The sequence below is a fragment of the Octopus sinensis genome, linkage group LG7 (genome assembly GCF_006345805.1).
Source record: "Octopus sinensis linkage group LG7, ASM634580v1, whole genome shotgun sequence".
NCBI classification, from domain to species: domain Eukaryota; kingdom Metazoa; phylum Mollusca; class Cephalopoda; order Octopoda; family Octopodidae; genus Octopus; species Octopus sinensis.
Window position 1 is genome coordinate 92,414,134 of NC_043003.1, and position 17,500 is coordinate 92,431,633.

Below are 17,500 nucleotides of genomic sequence, written 5' to 3' on the forward strand. Positions count from 1 at the left end.
ATGTCTGTCAGTTTATCTGTCACTCACGAATTTGGCTTTTATTTCCTAAATTTGTTTGTGTCTTATTTTTCACACTGGTACCTGAAGATGAATAGCCATTAAGAAACAATGTAAAAAGAAGAAAAATACAAATAATCCAATATGAATGGACTGATAAGATAGAGAAGAACTATACGATACGAAACCATTAGTTTAAAAGGTCACGTTACCTCAACTGGGATTTTGGGGTTTTTTTTATCTTCTCCCATCCTTTTTATTACTAGAGCCAAAAACATTCAGACAAGAGTTTGGATAACACAAAGCGTAGCTGATTTAATCACCCATGAAAAGATAAGAGAATCTGCCACACGATACATAAATTTCTAAAGAAATCTGTAATTGTACAATTCTCTAGATGAAAATATTTGTAACGTTGCGGTGGGTGACTATATGTGACTGAACTCACAATGCCCCGTGAGGATAGACTTCACATTTTTCCCCAACTGAAGAAAGTCAAATACCAGGATTTAGTTGAGGAGGCTCTTATGAAAAGCATTCACTTTTGAAGTCGGCTGCCGCGGTTTTAACGCAAGTTCAATGCACTCTTTCTGCAGAAGATTGGTTTGGAATTCACACAAGTGGAGAAAGCTAGCAAGGAGATAGGCATGGCAGCTGAAACTAGCTCAAGGTGGTTGTGATTGACAAGAGACTGCAGCTGGATCCCTCTTGCAAGCGAAAGCTAATTTAGTCCTCACTGCCCAACTCTGGCGAAGCGTAAATTTGAGGAGCGAAACGCTTTGTGACCCTGAGATACGTGCTAACGTGGCGGAAGTGTTTCCTACGTTGCAGTGGGTTTAGTCATCATCAGACGAAAAGCGTGCAATATCTCTAAATAGTTTTTGCAGTTTTTGCGGGAAGCAAAGCATTTGTAATGTTTGTTTTAATGATTCTCAACCATTTTTTGTCTATGGACCCCTTTGGTTATTATTTTATTCTGGTGGTCCCTCATAGCCATTCAAAGCTTAAAAACTAATTTTATAGATACTTCTTCCAAAATTACTATTTTGTCCATCACACAATTACTTGTGTAGGTCGAATTATGTAAAACGTTAGAGAAAGAAACCTAGCTGTTTCTTGCAATAAATACATCGATTGCAAAATATTTTCATGGACTGTTTTGCTTCTGTGGGCCCCCTAAAATCTTATATGGACCCCGGTTGACAACCACTGGTTTAATTAATCAGCCACTATACAATTCTGTATAATCTCTAGACAACCGAAGCATCGCGATTTCGAATTTGTTAGCGCTCACTTTTAATTTAGAACCAGACAGGTCTTCTCAGGTTTTCTCTGTTAGACTACTTAAATGTAATTAAAGCAATCTCTTTATACACAATTATTTCCTTTGATATTAATTCTAACGATATGTGTTACGTCATTTTCATTGTACGCTGTACTTTCTATTTGAGATTAAAACATCTGAAATATCGTTTTCTTGTTTTTACATTCTAGTTTCAGAGAAGAAGCATAACTCATATACTTTGTTGACACTTACAGACTTGTTGAGTTGGACGAGATTGATATTTAGCTTTAAAAAAAAAAAGAAGAAGCGGGCTCATCAACTGAAAGAACAGGAGAAATAATCTTAAAATAACAGACCACCGTAGATGACTTAACTGATGGCTATACATCACTTGAACCCTTCCCTTCAGGTCAAGCTCATTGTCTAACCCTTCGTCTAGAAATTCAAGTCGGTCTATGTTTCTGTTAATGCAAAAGTGAGAGTTAAAAGTTATCTTCCCCAAAATTCAGTAGATATTTCTAAAGTTATTTGCAAGTAGATTCACAGCATATTAATAGGAAAGCAAGTAGTCTCTATACGCTTACCAACCTCTACATCATCTATAAAACCAACGAGGGAGGAACTAACGTGGTCACACAATCTGTTAGAAATGGAAGCCAAATCTCTCTCGTATTTCACCCTAACGCCTTACATCAGGAAATGACACATTGTATAATGTATTCCAAGATAGCCTTACAAAAGACATGGTCGACGTCTAGCCTCTAGGTCAATCCTGATTATCCAACATGACTCCTTTTAAAGACGGTAGGGGGCGATTTGAGGGAGATTTGGTTCCTATTTCTTGCAGGACGAACGATCATGTATAGGTTTCCTCGTTGGTTCGAAGACTCCTCTTTTTTGCAAGCAAAAAGTTAATGACTTGACATCATACAACATGTAATTATTTTATTGGAGTACCTAGTGGCATGAAAAGCAACGTGGAGTCCGGGTATGAAAAAAGAAATAAACTCCAGCTGAATGTGGATTCATTATAACAGTCGAGTAAATGAGCTGTTAGCTGTTCCAGTCACAAATTTTGTTTCCATTTGAATTAGTAATCGCTGGTAGGTTTGTAAAGAAGAGGTGAAGAAATACTGGCTAATTTTTAAATAACAATGAAACAGGATCGGTTCGGTATTACCCTAGGCTGCCGAAAATGCCATCGTGGACATAATTTCTCAATATGAAAGTTCGTACATTAAATTATTTGAATTTTTTCGGTTTTTTCTAGCAGTGTCATATGAAATTGTCACCCATAATTATGACCCTAGTATCGATCTATTGCATTTCAATCTGTTTCAGGGTTAGGGTTAGGGGTGGGGGGAAGGGTATCTTTTTTTTCTTCAGAAATGTAAATAAACCCAATCTGTTTCTTAAACGAGGGACATATTCATACGGCACAGAATGCTTTTTAACTCAATAGACGTCACTGAAAGGTTGAAATTGCAGAAATTGAAGAAAAAACAACAACAAATATCTTACAAACTATAGAATTTTCTCAATAAAGCCAAGAGAAAAAGATGTTCTATAAACACATTCTACCAGTATATGAAGTTTAAAAGTGGAAATAATTTTTAAAAACTGCCGTTCAAACCGAAAGTTCGTACGTTAAATTATTTTACTTCACCTGTACGGCTACTGCTCTGTACATTCATAACGAGGCTTTGATTATCTCGTGGAAGCCTAACGGTTTTATTCCATTATCCCCATTCCTATATTTTTCGGTCACTAAATGCCTTAGGGCGCGCATGACCTGAAAATTTCTTGTGTCATTAAGCTTTTTATCTGTAACGCTGTCCTTAAAAGGAAGTGTTGGTAGTGTACTCCGGTGTGTTTAACGGTGACGTGTTGTTAGAATGCTTCGGTTTATTTAACAGCGGTGTGTATTACACTACCGGGATCTTTTCGGTTTGAACGGCAGTTTTTAACATAATTTCTAGGTAACTAAAAAATTTTAAACTTCGTATACTGGTAGAATGTGTTTTTAAAACATCTTTTTCTCTTGGCTTTATTGAGAAACTTCTATGGTTTGTAAGATATTTGTTGTTGTTTTTCTTCAATTTCTGCAATTTCAACCAATCAATGACATCCATTGAGGTAAAAAAACCATTCTGTGCCGTATGAATATGTCCCTCGCTTAAGAAACAGATTGGGTTTATTTACATTTCTGAAGAAAAAAAGATACCCTTCCCCCCACCCCTAACCCTAACCCTAACCCTAACTAACCCTAACCTTAAAACAGATTGAAATGCAATAGATTGATTCTAGGGTCATAATTATGGGTGACAATTTCATATGACACCGCTAGAAAAAACTGCCGTTCAAACCGAAAAGATCCGAAGATGGTACTTATTTCATCGACCCCCAAAGGAGGAAAGGCAAAATCGACCTCGGCGGAATTTGGACACAGAACGTGAAGACATGAAATGCCGCTAAGCACTTTTCCCGGCGTGCTAACGATTCTGCCAACTCACCTATTACTAATAATAGTAATAATATTAATACAAAAACAAACATTTTCGTCCTGTTGAAGTCTAAAATAACTTGACACACACACACTAAAAAAAAAACCCTCCGATTATGAAGACGGTAACAACAACAGCAAATAGAAGTTACAGTCACAAACCATAATTATTTTTTGACTGAGAATATAATTTACGAAGCAGACGAGGCAAAATGCAAAAACTTTTTCTTGCTCTCTCTCTCTCTCTCTCTCTCTCTCTCTCTCCCTCTCTTCCTCTTTCTCTCTCTCACCCCACACACACATACACACACAAAAGATGTTGCACAAGGAAGAAATAAACGGCAAAATGTATATATACATACAGACATACGTATACATACATACATACATACATACATACATACATACATACATACATACATACATACGTACATACATAATGCATACATACATACATGCATACATACATGCATACGTATACATACATACATACATACATACATACATACATACATACATACATACATACATACATACATACATACATGCATATAGTTGTATGCTTATATTCATGTAAATATATACACGAGTATGTCCGTGTATGGGTGTGTAGTTGCATCCATATATTTATTTATATAGCAGAAGCAGACTCATGGTACGAGAGTTTCGTGCGTTGGCACTTAGTTTGATAAGTACATATGAAAAAAGAAAACCCGTAAAATACTCATTTTTATCCCCAAAATTAAGTTACGATAAAAGTATTATTAGAGTTATGTTAAATGTATTATTATGATTAATGACACTGAATATGTAAAATATGAGGCTAAAATTTAATTTGTTTGATAAAAATATATCAGTATTGTACGTGTTTTCTCTTTTTCATAACTGTATACTTACTTTTGCACACACCCGTATATATATATATATATATGTGTGTGTGTGTGTGTGTGTGTGTGTGTGTGTGTGTGTGTATACGTGTGTGTGTGTGTAATTTATTGGAAGCTGAAACTTCACTAGTCGTTACTCCGAGTTTCTCACTTCCGAGCTTCAGACGATTGTGAAAAATGGAACATAAAAATGTTATATAATGGACATACAGTCGAAAATTTTAAATATCATTGCAAGCACCTGAAACAAATAGAACGAAAGTGGCTTATTTAAAAGATACACCACGAACACAATGAAAGGTGCCATGTTCAAATAGAAGAATCTTGAATGTGTTGTTTAGAATATTGATTATATCTCTATTTGTAAAAGAGTGAATATTCATAAGAATTCCATCCGATCCCAGTTATAAGTAGGAACCTAGTAGTCAATGTCAGTTGAATAATATTCATTTTATCTTCTGAGACCCCCTTCGGTCATGACATAGACCATGGGATTGCACCTAGAAAGTTACCCTCCCAGGCACAAGTCCGGGCAAGGTTGTTTATGGAAGACCAGCAGTCGCCCATGCATACCGGCCTTCCCTCTCCACGCCACCAGTGTTATCCAAGGCAAAGGCAAAGGCCGATACCGCTTGGCACCTGTGACGTCGCAACTCATTTCTACAGCTGAGTGAACTGGAGCAACGCGAAATAAAGTGTCTTGTTCAAGAACACAACACGCAGCCCGGTCCGGGATTTGAGCTCACAACCTCACGATCGTAAGTTCGACGCTCTAACCACTTTTTCGCATTCATTTTATCTTAAGATAGAAATATCGTCGACAGAGATACATTTCATTACAACCAAACATTAGTGAGAAGCGTCTTGAGCAAGAAACTTAAAGTACTGAGACGGTCCCTCCACCTATTCAGAAGAAACATAAATAAAGGAAAACATATTGGTTTAATCCATCACTCAATCTAGTTATTATCCTATATATATATTCTTTTTCTCTTTTACTTGTTTCAGCTATTTGACTGGACCATGCTGGAGCACCGCCCTTTTGTCGAAGAAATCGACTCCATGACTTATTCTTTGTATGTTCGGTACTTATTCTATCGTTTTTTTTTGCCGAACCGCTAAGTTACGGGGATGTAAACACACCAACATCGGTTGTCAAGCGAAGATTGGGGAAACACACACACACACACACACACACACACATTTCTTCGCTGTAAAAGTCATTATCCCTATACAGTTATTACAATAGTTAAAGATTTACCCACTAGTACTGTATAGTAATTAGTGTATCGTGGCGTACCCTAGTTCTCCATAAGAAAGTTACCCACCAGATGAATGCAAATATATACACCTGCTTTACTATTTCACCAATTTTTGCTTTGTTTTCTCACATGGTCACAACAGATTCAACAAAATCAAAATAAGGGGATTAAACCATAACTCACCGAATGCGGTTTCACCAATCGAAGCCAACTTCAGTGGATTCCAGTCTCTGAAGTAAATTCATCACGCTTGAGTTCACATCTATCACATCTAAACACAAATTCTGTTCTCTTTCTCGCCGCTCCGACATAACAGAGGAATCAACACCACACCAAATCGAAAAGTGAATGGACTAACGAAGGATATGTTCCTAATCTGATTAATCCGTCTAAATCACTCAAGCTGTTTTGATCCTAATCTATAAAATACGTTCATAGGATACACAATGTTGCTAATCCCAACCATCACATGGCCAAACAACGTGCATTGGAAAGTCTAATTTTGTTTTTGTTTTTCATTTTTTGTCACAGTAACTATAATCGTTCCTATTTCTCTTTTAAACCCTTCTTTTCCACCCTTGAATAATAAACATAAATTACCACCCAGTTAATGCTAATATCTAGGCATTGGCTATCATTAAAGGACATAATCTATTACCAGAGTTTTTATTATTATTGAACGGAAGAGCAGCGCATGCTATCAAAGTGACATTGGGGTACAAATATACGAAGCCCAATACACCCATCATGACTACCCATCTGATAAGGTTACGCTAGGTATACGCATCACAACCATATGTATGCGACATAGTGATCTCATATCAAGATAAAAAGTGCATGACCCAGTTAGAATTTTCATCAGGTCGAGTGAGCCATCCCGTTCAAAAAGCCCCTTATTTAAGGATGATGAACAAAACATCCATGTTTCCTGAGGTGAGTAATTAAAACCCCAAAGAATCCCTCTCAGCACATGATTATGATGCTCCCCCTACTACTCCTGCTCGTGATCAGAGATGTACATACTGTCAGCCACCAAGGGTCATGCTTAACTGGTGAAGATCAAGCAACTGACAAGCAAATCTGCAGTACTGAGCAGAATATTTGCTGTGGCCCATCTTTTACACCAAGACAAAACACGTACATGATAACACTTCCAATCAGTTAAGATCAGAATCCATAAAAGCCACTGCTCGGTTATTAGTATTATTATTTTCCTGCAGACATTTATTTGCAAATGTTCCAGCTGGGCATCGGCTACATCAGTCTCACAAATATAGAAGAACCTGCTTAGGTCATAAGTTATACTGAGAGTGATATTCAGATTCTTATGGGTCAGGGAACTTCACTGAAGAAGTGGGTATCATTTCAAATGAAATATAACGACACTATGTTATTCATGGGACCACGACCGTCATGGGCTGTTGTGCGGTGATACCTGTAAGCACCTACCTTAAGAAAATTAACCATATCTGTCTTCCCTGATTTATATATAGAAAAAAAGTACAAATATAGTTAGAACTGTATTTGTTATTGGTTATTTTAATGTGGCAAGCTGGCAAAATGTGGCACGTCAGGGAAATTGCCTAGCAACATTTCTTCTGATTCTTCATGTTTTGAGTTTAAATCTCGACGAGCTCAGCTTTCCTTTTCATACTTTCGGTGTCAATAAAATAAAGTAACAGTCAAGTACCGGGATTGATGTAATCGACTCACACACTCCCTCAACTTGTTAAATTATAATATTGATATCTAATATTGGCATAAAGTTACAAACGTTTGTGGGGGAGCGAGTAGTTTGTTTTATCGAATCCAAAATGATGAATGGTAAAGTTGATCTCAAGCGGGATCTTAACTTAAAACATAAAGTCTATAACTAAATGCCTCATGATGTTTCGTTCGATATTGTAGTGGTTCTGACCAATCGGCTGTCATTTGTTAACTTACAGAATATAGAGATGGTTTTATTAAAAAATACGGGTACAAAGAAGTATAAAAAGACTATAAGGGGTTGGTGCTTGAGTTACATCAAAGACTCGGAAGCGAGAAAGACAGAAGGGAAAATGAGGTTGGCTCATGATTGGAAACGATAGAGAGATGAGGCTGCGCTTCTTGCTGAGCACGTGCGACCTCTCAAGGATATGAATCTTGATTGAGATTTTTTTTTTCAAAAACAGAACTCTCTGAAGTTTCATAGTCATATAACTCTATGAATCGCCTGTTTATTGATCGACGTAGTTATACGTGTAAGACCAATGGGAAGAAATTTTATTTCGTGGTTGTTTACTGTCGTAAATATCTGTGGAGGGCAACACAATCAGTTGGTCGTTTGAAATTTGATAATTTTGGTTTTGAATGTCCATCTGTGTAAATGTACGCCTGTACGCAACTGTGAATGCGTGTGCAGGTACGTGTATGAGAGACTGTGTATGTGCATGAGACATTAAGAGTGACTACTACACTGGTGTGTGTCTGTCAGTATGCGCGTATGCCACAAAACTGTATATTAACGCACTTTTGTGCATATATATACGTTTATGTTCTTGTATATGCTTGACAACGGCTCATGATGATTTGTCCCTGGAAGAAACTTCAGTAAAATCTCTAAATAAGTCCTTATGAGAAATTGTCAAATATAAAACTTATATTGTTTACTACAGTGGTTCCTGGAAGCATCTGACGGCTTCTGAATAAAAAAAAAGTTTGGATGATGTTTGTGTTCTTTGGATTGAATGAGAAGATAACATTTGCATGTTTCATCAGGTCTCATCCACAGATTCTAGTGTCTTTAGATCGGTGTTTCTTATGGGACAGGGATGGCTGCGAGGATCGAGAAGACGAAGGACAAACTGCTAAGTTTAATATAATTGAAATGACATCTGAATTTTTTTAATTTGTCCAACGCCATGACAAAGAACGAAGAATTATTTGGATACAACATCTTTTGCATCCATAAAATTATCAAAGAATGGGAAGGAAGAAAGAGGGTCGAATTATATATATATTTTTTTTCTTAAAGCATTAATACTGAGAAATCTGGTAAAAAGTTTACGGCTGTAAACACTATATTGTTTTCTCATTAATAAAGAAGGCAGAGGAGCAAAATAGAAGGTTTTGGTAATTGTGAGTTTGAGAATTGCTACTTTTGATGACAAAAATAACCTAAATAACTTGGTTTCACTAGACCCTGCGGCAGTCGTTGTGTATTCTCAGGTGATCGACCAACCACTATCGAACAGACAAACGATCAAAGTTGTTCTCACTGTGATCAGCTTTTATCTATAAAAAGAACTAAATTATTCAATATGTCCTTGCCATTTATAGATCTTAAGCTGTAATCTGAGGGGGGACTTAACTTTTATTTCTAACAATTTGAACGATTATGTATTGTAGAACAGTTGTTCTCAACTCCTTCTTACCTATATAATCCTTTCATTCCTGTTTAACTCGGGAGGGAGCTCGTAACCAGTCGATGTTTGAAAAATCCTGTTATATTTTTATAATTGGATATTTTTAGGAATTGTATAAAAAGTTGTTGAAATGTTTTGTGTATTGACGAAATATAAGCTATTCTAGTGCACATAACTTTTAAAAATAAAATCTTTTATGCATACCCAATGGTCATAAGGACTCCGGCTGAGAACCACTGATGTAGAAAGCTTCCTTGTTGTAATAAGCTTGCTTCCCAACCACATGGTGCCGGGTTCAGTTCCACTGCGTGGTACCTTGGGCAAATGTCTTCTAATATATATTTCTTTACTACCCACAAGGGGCTAAACACAGAGGGGACAAACAAGGACAGACAAAGGGATTAAGTCGATTACATCGACCCAGTGCGAAACTGGTACTTTATTTATCGACCCCGAGAGGATGAAAGGCAAAGTCGACCTCGGCGGAATTTGAACTCAGAACGTAACGACAGCCGAAATACCGCTAAGCATTTCGCCCAGCGTGCTAACGGTTCTGCCAGCTCGCCGCCTTAGTGTCTTCTAATATAGCCTCGGGCTAAGATTGGGCAGACGAAAACTAAAGAAGCCCGACGTATATATAAATGTATGTATATATATTTATGTGTATGTATGTCTGAGTTTGTCCCTCCGCCATCGCTTGACAACCGATGCTTGTGTATCTCTATATGATGGACAATTTTTACTTACATAATAAAACTACTGAATCCAAGGAAAGTAGCGACGATGCCTGTCGGCAAACAGTAATACAAACACTTTAAACGAATTTGCCTCTATATAGGTCGCTGTTTCACAAGGTAATTGACATAGTATCAATTAAGTGGCCTTACTTTATTAGGTTCTTAGGCTCTTATGTGTTAGAGGCCGCTCTTATCACTGGACTATGTTGTGAGTATTTAACAGATATAAAATATGTGACCTTAGACGCACTGGGTGCTAGTGGAGGGGGCGTATTTGTGGTTTAGACTCGCGAACAAAGGACCCAGAATAATTAGGAAGATGATAACGACGACCATGATGATGATGGTGATGCTGCTGATGATGATGATGAGGGTGAAGATGATGATGATGATGATGATGATGATGATGATGACGATGACGATGATGATGATGACGATGATGACCACGATTACGTGATTATCCAGTATGTACCTTCCGTATTTAAAACGGTAGGATATGAATTAAGAGAGATTTGGCTGCGATAGCTCGCAGATCGAGCGACCAACTAGAAACTCCGATATCGGATCAAAAGGCGTTTCTACATGGAGAACTTACACACTTACATACAGGTTTGTATGTGTATGTACAAAAGGCGGCGAGCTGGCAGAATCGTTAGCACGCTGGGCGAAATACTTTGCAGCATTTCATCTGCCGTTACGCCCTGAGTTCAAATTCCGTCAAGGTCGACTTTGCCTTTCATCCTTTCGGGGTCGATAAATTGAGTACCAGTTACGCACTGGAGTCGATATAATCGACTTAATCCGTTTGTCTGTCCTTATTTGTCTCTTCGGTGTTTAGCTCCTTGTGGGTAGTAAAGAAATATGTGTGTGTGAGTGTGCGTGTCTGTCAGTATGTGAGTATGCCTCATATAAGTAGCTCTCTCTCTCTCTCTCTCTCTCTCTCTCTATATATATATATATACACGCACAACAGATATAGATGCACACACATATACATACACACACACACACACACACACATATATATATATATATATATATATATATCCATATATATACACATACACGTATACATACATATATTGGGTCATCCCATAAATAATGCGGTATTTTCAATTGCATGAACTTAAAGTCGGAGGACGGGAAAAACTACTTCTTTCAACTTGCTATAAAAGCAGGTAGTAATTGTATCTTGTACTTATTCTTAGTGCAAGTTTTTGAAGAGTGCAATTCGATTTTAACAGTTATTTTTTTAAAGCTATAATGGAAGTGACAAAGGAATACATTCAGCATATTTTGGCTTTATGAGTTCAATAAAGGCAACAACGCAACGGTAAGTGCGAGGAATATTAATGTAGTATATGGAGATCGGACAATAAGCGTAAGCCAGTGTCAACGGTGGCTCTAGAAATTCCGAGCCTAGAAGACGAGCCTCTTTCTGAAAGATCTGTAGAGCTCGACGAGGACATGCTGCAAACCCTGATAAAACAAAATCCCATCGTAACTGTTGAGGAACCAACAGAGAAGCTTGGATTTGGTCATTCAACTATTCATCGACACCTGCGTGCCATCGGAAAAGTCAGAAAATTGTGTCAGTGGGTTCCTCACACACTTTCCTAGTCTAATCGCGCGCAGAGAATGAATATGTGCTCTTCTCTGCTGCCATATCCCACGAATGAATATTTTTTGGACTGAATAGTGACTGGTGGCGAGAAATGGGTTCTCTATAAAAATGTCAAGCACCAAAGATAGTTTGTAGGGAAAGGAGAAACACTGGTACCCCAGGCTAAAGAAGATCTTTACTCACGTAAGGTGTTATCTGTTTGGTGGGATATGAAAGATTTATTCCACTGTAAGCAGCTTGAGCGACCTATGTCAGAGCTAGAAGAAAAACGACCGTTCCTGGTTTCAGGACGAAAGGTGTTCTTCCATCAGGATAATGCTCGGCCATATATAGCGAGGATGACATTCCAAAGGTTGAAGCAGTTTGAATGGGAAACGATGTCCCACCCACCATATTCGCCGGGCATTGCGCCATCTGATTATCATTTATTCCACAGTCTTCAAGATCATTTGGACGGAAAAAATATGAATTCTGTAGACGATGTCAGAGCAGTACAGGAGGGGTATTTTTCGTCACGGACAAGAGAATTTTGGAAGAGGGGCCTTGTTAGTATACCAGATAGATGTAAGAACATTGTAGAAAATGAAGGAGAGTATATTTTAGATGAAAAAGAACTTTGTTTGAAAAATAAAAGAAGTATAAAAAACTGCATTATTTATGGGATCACTAATATCCAGTACTCCGGTACCGCTGCCGAAGTCTCCTTTAGGAATAATAATATTTGCAATACATATATATATATATATATATATATATATATATATATATATATATATTATATATAATATATATATATATATATATATATATATATATATATATATAATATATATATATAATATATATATATATATATATATATATATATAATCGCGCAAGAGTGGTTGTGTGGTAAGTAGCTTGCTTACCAACGACATGGTTCCGGGTTCAGTCCCACTGCGGGGCACCTTGGGCAAGTGTCTTCTACTATAGCCTCGGGCTGACCAAAACCTTGTGAGTGGATTTGGTCGACGGAAACTGAAAGAAGCCCGTCGTATATATGTATATATTATATATATATATATAATATATATATTATATATATATAATATATATATATATATATATATATGTGTGTGTGTGTGTGTGTGTGTGTTTATGAGTTTGTGTTTGTCCCCCCAACATCGCTTGATAACCGATGCTGGTGTGTTTACGTCCCCGTTACTTAGCGGTTCGGCAAAAAGACCGATAGAATAAGTACTAGGCTTACAAAGAATAAGTCCTGGGGTCGATGTGCTCGACTAAAGGCGTTGCTCCAGCATGGCCACAGTCAAATGACTGAAACAAGTAAAAGAGTAAAAGAGTAAAAGAGTATACATATATATATATGTGTGTGTGTGTGTGTGGTGTGTGTATACATATATGAGTCTATATGTACTTAGGTATAAATAAGTAACACCTCACAATTACGCAACACTATCAAAACGGGTAGGTCAAGGCCAATCGATTCTCCATCAGCGTCCCTGATTGAGTTATTGACAGTCCTTGGCCTACTGCTTTCGAAACAAACAAACTACAATTGAATTATCTATAAATAGATAATGATTTTTTACACTACAATCAAGTGTACTGAGACCTCCCCTGTATGAACCTTGCTGTTTATTTATCTATCAATCTATCTATCTATTTATATGTGTCTTTTGCACACGATCATCGGTTGCCAAGCGATGGTTGAGGAAGAGACAAACGTAGACACAAAGACACATACATATATATGTATATATTTATGCGCCCTTCAAGCCTAGCCAGGCTCATGGGCCCTGTTTCCCGGTTTCTGTGACGTATGTGTTCCCCCCAGCTGGACGGGACGCCAGTCCATCGCAGCGTTACTCAAGAAACAGGAAGAAAGAGTGAGAGAAAGTCGGGGCGAAAGAGTACAACAGGGGTCGCCACCTGTGTGTGTATATATATATATAATATATATATATATATATGTGTGTGTGTGTGTGTGTGTGGTGTGTGTGTGTGTGTGTATACATATATATTCGTTATTTTACTTCTTTCATTTTTTTATTCGTGTATTTGAATCGTTTTTTAATTTAAATTGACTAAACATGCATATATATGTATATATTCAGTTCGGTTAATAACCTTGTAGTTAGCTTTAGAAAGCTCGCCAACGAGTATCGGCTATAATACGCGAGTTTATAGGGAATATCAATCGTCTTACTGAGGACACATCTGGAAATCTGTCAATATCTGTATAAATATAATATTAGGAATTTATTGCAACATTATTGCATAATACTACAATTGTTTCATCACCATTTTACCAGAAGATCATTGTTGAAATATTGTATAATAGATGTGATAATACATCGTATCTGTATTATTCCAGCAATACTAGCAAGTGGCAATTCTTCAGATATATGAACAAACGATTTACTAAACTGAGCTTTATTCCATAGAATATATATCTCACGTTATTATAATTTCATTATATCAGTTAAAACAAAATATAAAAACGAATACATGTAGAGGCGCAATGGCCTAGTGGTTAGGGCAGCGGACTCGCGGTCGCAGGATCGCGGTTTCGATTCTCAGACCGGGCGTTGTGTGTGTTTATTGAGCGAAAACACCTAAAAGCTCTACGAGGCTCCGGCAGGGGGTGGTCATCCCTGCTGTACTCTTTCACCACAATGGCGGTGCCCCAGCATGGCCACAGCTCAAGAGCTGAAACTGGAAAAACAAAAAACAAACAAAAAACAAAAAAACATCATAAACCACAATATTAGTTGACTTTTCAAGAACAAGAGTGAATAAAGAGAACAAAAGAATCAAAGTATACAGTATTATGGGCTCATTAGAACCGATCTTACCAATTATTTTTGTGCAAGATATTAGGAATTAACCAATTATCTAATAACTGCACCCGTCAGAGTCAGCCTGCATTGACTAGAGAGTAGAATTCTCTATGACGAACACTGTTATTAGATTACCTAATATCTTACACGAAACCGATTAGTAAGATCAGGCTATAATGGATCTATAATACTGCATACTTTGAGTAACATACTCCACTGGCAATTATACGCATACCTGTCTTTCTGACTTATGGAAATGGATGTGTGTGTGTGTGTGTGTGTTGTGTGTGTGTGTGTGTGTGTGAGCGTGCGCGTGTGTATGTATCTATTTCTTTACTACCCACAAGGGGCTAAACACAGAGAGGACAGACAAACGGATAAAGTCGATTATATCGACCCCAGTGCGTAACTGGTACTTATTTAATCGACCCCGAAAGGATGAAAGGCAAAGTCGACCTCGGCGGAATTTGAACTCAGAAAGTAACGGCAGACGAAATACGGCTACGTATTTCGCCCGGCGTGCTAACGATTCTGCCAGCTCGCCATGTATCGAGAGAGACAGAGTCGACATGACGCGTTCCACTTTCAATAAATATACATGCATGCATGAAGGTCGAATTAAGGATTAAATGAGATTAACCGTTACTTTGAGCATCAAGGGAAGGGAACAGAACAAAAGCTTTTTCCAATGGTGGATTTACCACGGAGGAAATAAATTATAACTGGCTTTCTTTTAAATAATCCTTTCTACAATAGGCACAAGGCCTGAAATTTTGGGGAAGGGGAAAAGTCGATTACATCGACCCCTGTACTTGACTGGTACTTAATTTATCGACCGCGAAGGGATAAAAGACAAAGTCCACCTCAGCAAAATTTGAACTCACAACGTAAAGACAGACGCTTTTTTATAAAAAAATAATCCTTTCTACTATAGGCACCAGGCCTGAAGCATCGGGGGTGGGAACTAGTCAATTACATCGACACCAGTGTTTCTCTGGTACTTAATTCATCGAGCCCGAAAGCATGAAAGGCAAAGTCGACCTCGGCGAAATTTGAACCCAGGACATAAAGACGGACGTTTCTTTTTTTATTATTATTATATATAATACAAACGGGTATTGTGAATTGGCATTTTTTTCTTTCAATTTGCATTTGTTTCTGCCCTAGTTACAGGTACATAATTTGCTTGTATCGCTTACAGTTACTTACTGTTATATAATTAAAACACAAAATGCTGGTTATATTTAATACAGCTTCGGGTGGGTTTTGGCCTGGAGGGATCATGTTGAAGAAAACTGAATTTTTATTATTTCACTGTCAACACTTGATATGTCGTAATGTTTTGTTAGTTGGGCAGTGAGGGGTTCGAAGGACGAGGGGTGGACGGGGCAACATTGTTGGGTTGTTGCGCTTAAGGCAGTCGGTTTTTAATTCACGGCTACACACGCACCCACGCGCGCGCGCACATACACACACACGCATGCATGTTTGCAAACATTCAAGGATCAATATACATTATGCATTACTGGACATAAATAGATTGGCTTACATTTAAATCCATAGCTACCATCTTGTGTGTGTGTGTGTTGTGCATCTATGTGTATATGTTGTGTGTATGTTTATGCATGTGTATATATATATATATTCATGCATGCATACACACACTTATACATATATATACATCGATATACAAATGCATTTATATACATATATTCATGCATATACAAACATAATATAACCCTCAGGAGGCGATTTTCATTGACTTCCTTCGGATATTTAGACATCAAGTTCAATGAATTAGATAGCAATCACCTTGACAAAGGGATCTGATTTTAATGGTTATCACAGGGTGTGTGTGACCTTCATTACTGGGTTTCTCAAACACGTGGACAGAAACCACGTGTCCTGATTACAGCATGAATATTACATATACATGCATGCATACTGCAAACAAACAGGCAAACATAAAAATATACTAAGTCGTACGCATGCAAATGTACATGTGTACAAACACACATACACATCAATATATTTGTTTGTATGTATGTGTGTATTATCTATATATATACAAGACAGTTTGTATGTGTGTGCTCGCCCGCGTGCGTATGTTCTTTATGCATTTAAAAACTGAGATGCCGATTTTGGCGTATGGGGTATCAAGAGATTCAGTAATCTTTCGTCTACCAAATAAACTTTATTTTTATTTGCATATTTTCTATGTTATCTCAACAACCAGATATAGTTATTTGAAATACACTGTTCTACTACGACCAGATTTCATTAGAAGGTGAAAATAGTTTCACACTTCCAATTTGAGCTAAAATTACAACGTGTTGCATGACGACAGTGACGATGTGTCAATAATGAAAGTAATGTTTCTCCGAATTAGTCACATCTGTACCATAATAAAAAAAAAAAAAGCTGCTTATCATCTATCTCTATATATAAAGGTTACCAAATAAACAATGTTTTTGGTACAATAACTCGTTTTTACTATTAAAATAACCGCGGTCGCACAATTTTGAGGTCATTTTCGGGCAATATTTCGATTTGCTCCTAATGTTTTACTTTCGCCTGATGTTTAACGCATGCGTAGAATTCTACTCAGACAAATATTTATGAAAATGTAAACATAAATATTGTATTAAAATAAGCCACGACCCAAAAAATCCATTAAAAAGACATCCATTTCGCAATGTTATGAGGAAATACAGTCACTCTCCCCTTCTTTCTCTCTCTCTCTTTCACACACACACACATGCACACGCACACATACATACAAAAGAGATGTATGCATATGTATTCATGTACGTGTATATGAAAGAGGTGTGTGCGTGAGAGAGAGAGAGAGAGGGGGAGAGTGAGTGCCACTTGCACATACATACAAAAAAAAATATATACATGACAACACACACCTTTACTCACTCACTCTCCCTATCTCTCTCTCTCTCTCTT

General features: G+C 37.4%; 1 protein-coding gene across 6 annotated transcripts in view; it reads right to left on the reverse strand.

Annotated features, from left to right (window-relative positions):
- Window positions 1-17,500, reverse strand: part of LOC115214001 (apoptosis-stimulating of p53 protein 2) — a 210,716-nt gene that overhangs the window by 79,790 nt on the left and 113,426 nt on the right. For 2 of the 6 annotated variants that reach the window (XM_036504940.1, XM_036504938.1), the window contains exon 1: window positions 6,118-6,284. The exons of the other annotated variants lie outside the window; for them this stretch is intronic. The gene's annotated coding sequence lies outside the window, so the exon portion shown is untranslated. Of the gene's footprint in view, window positions 1-6,117; window positions 6,285-17,500 lie in introns of those variants that run through there. 6 annotated transcript variants of the gene reach the window in all.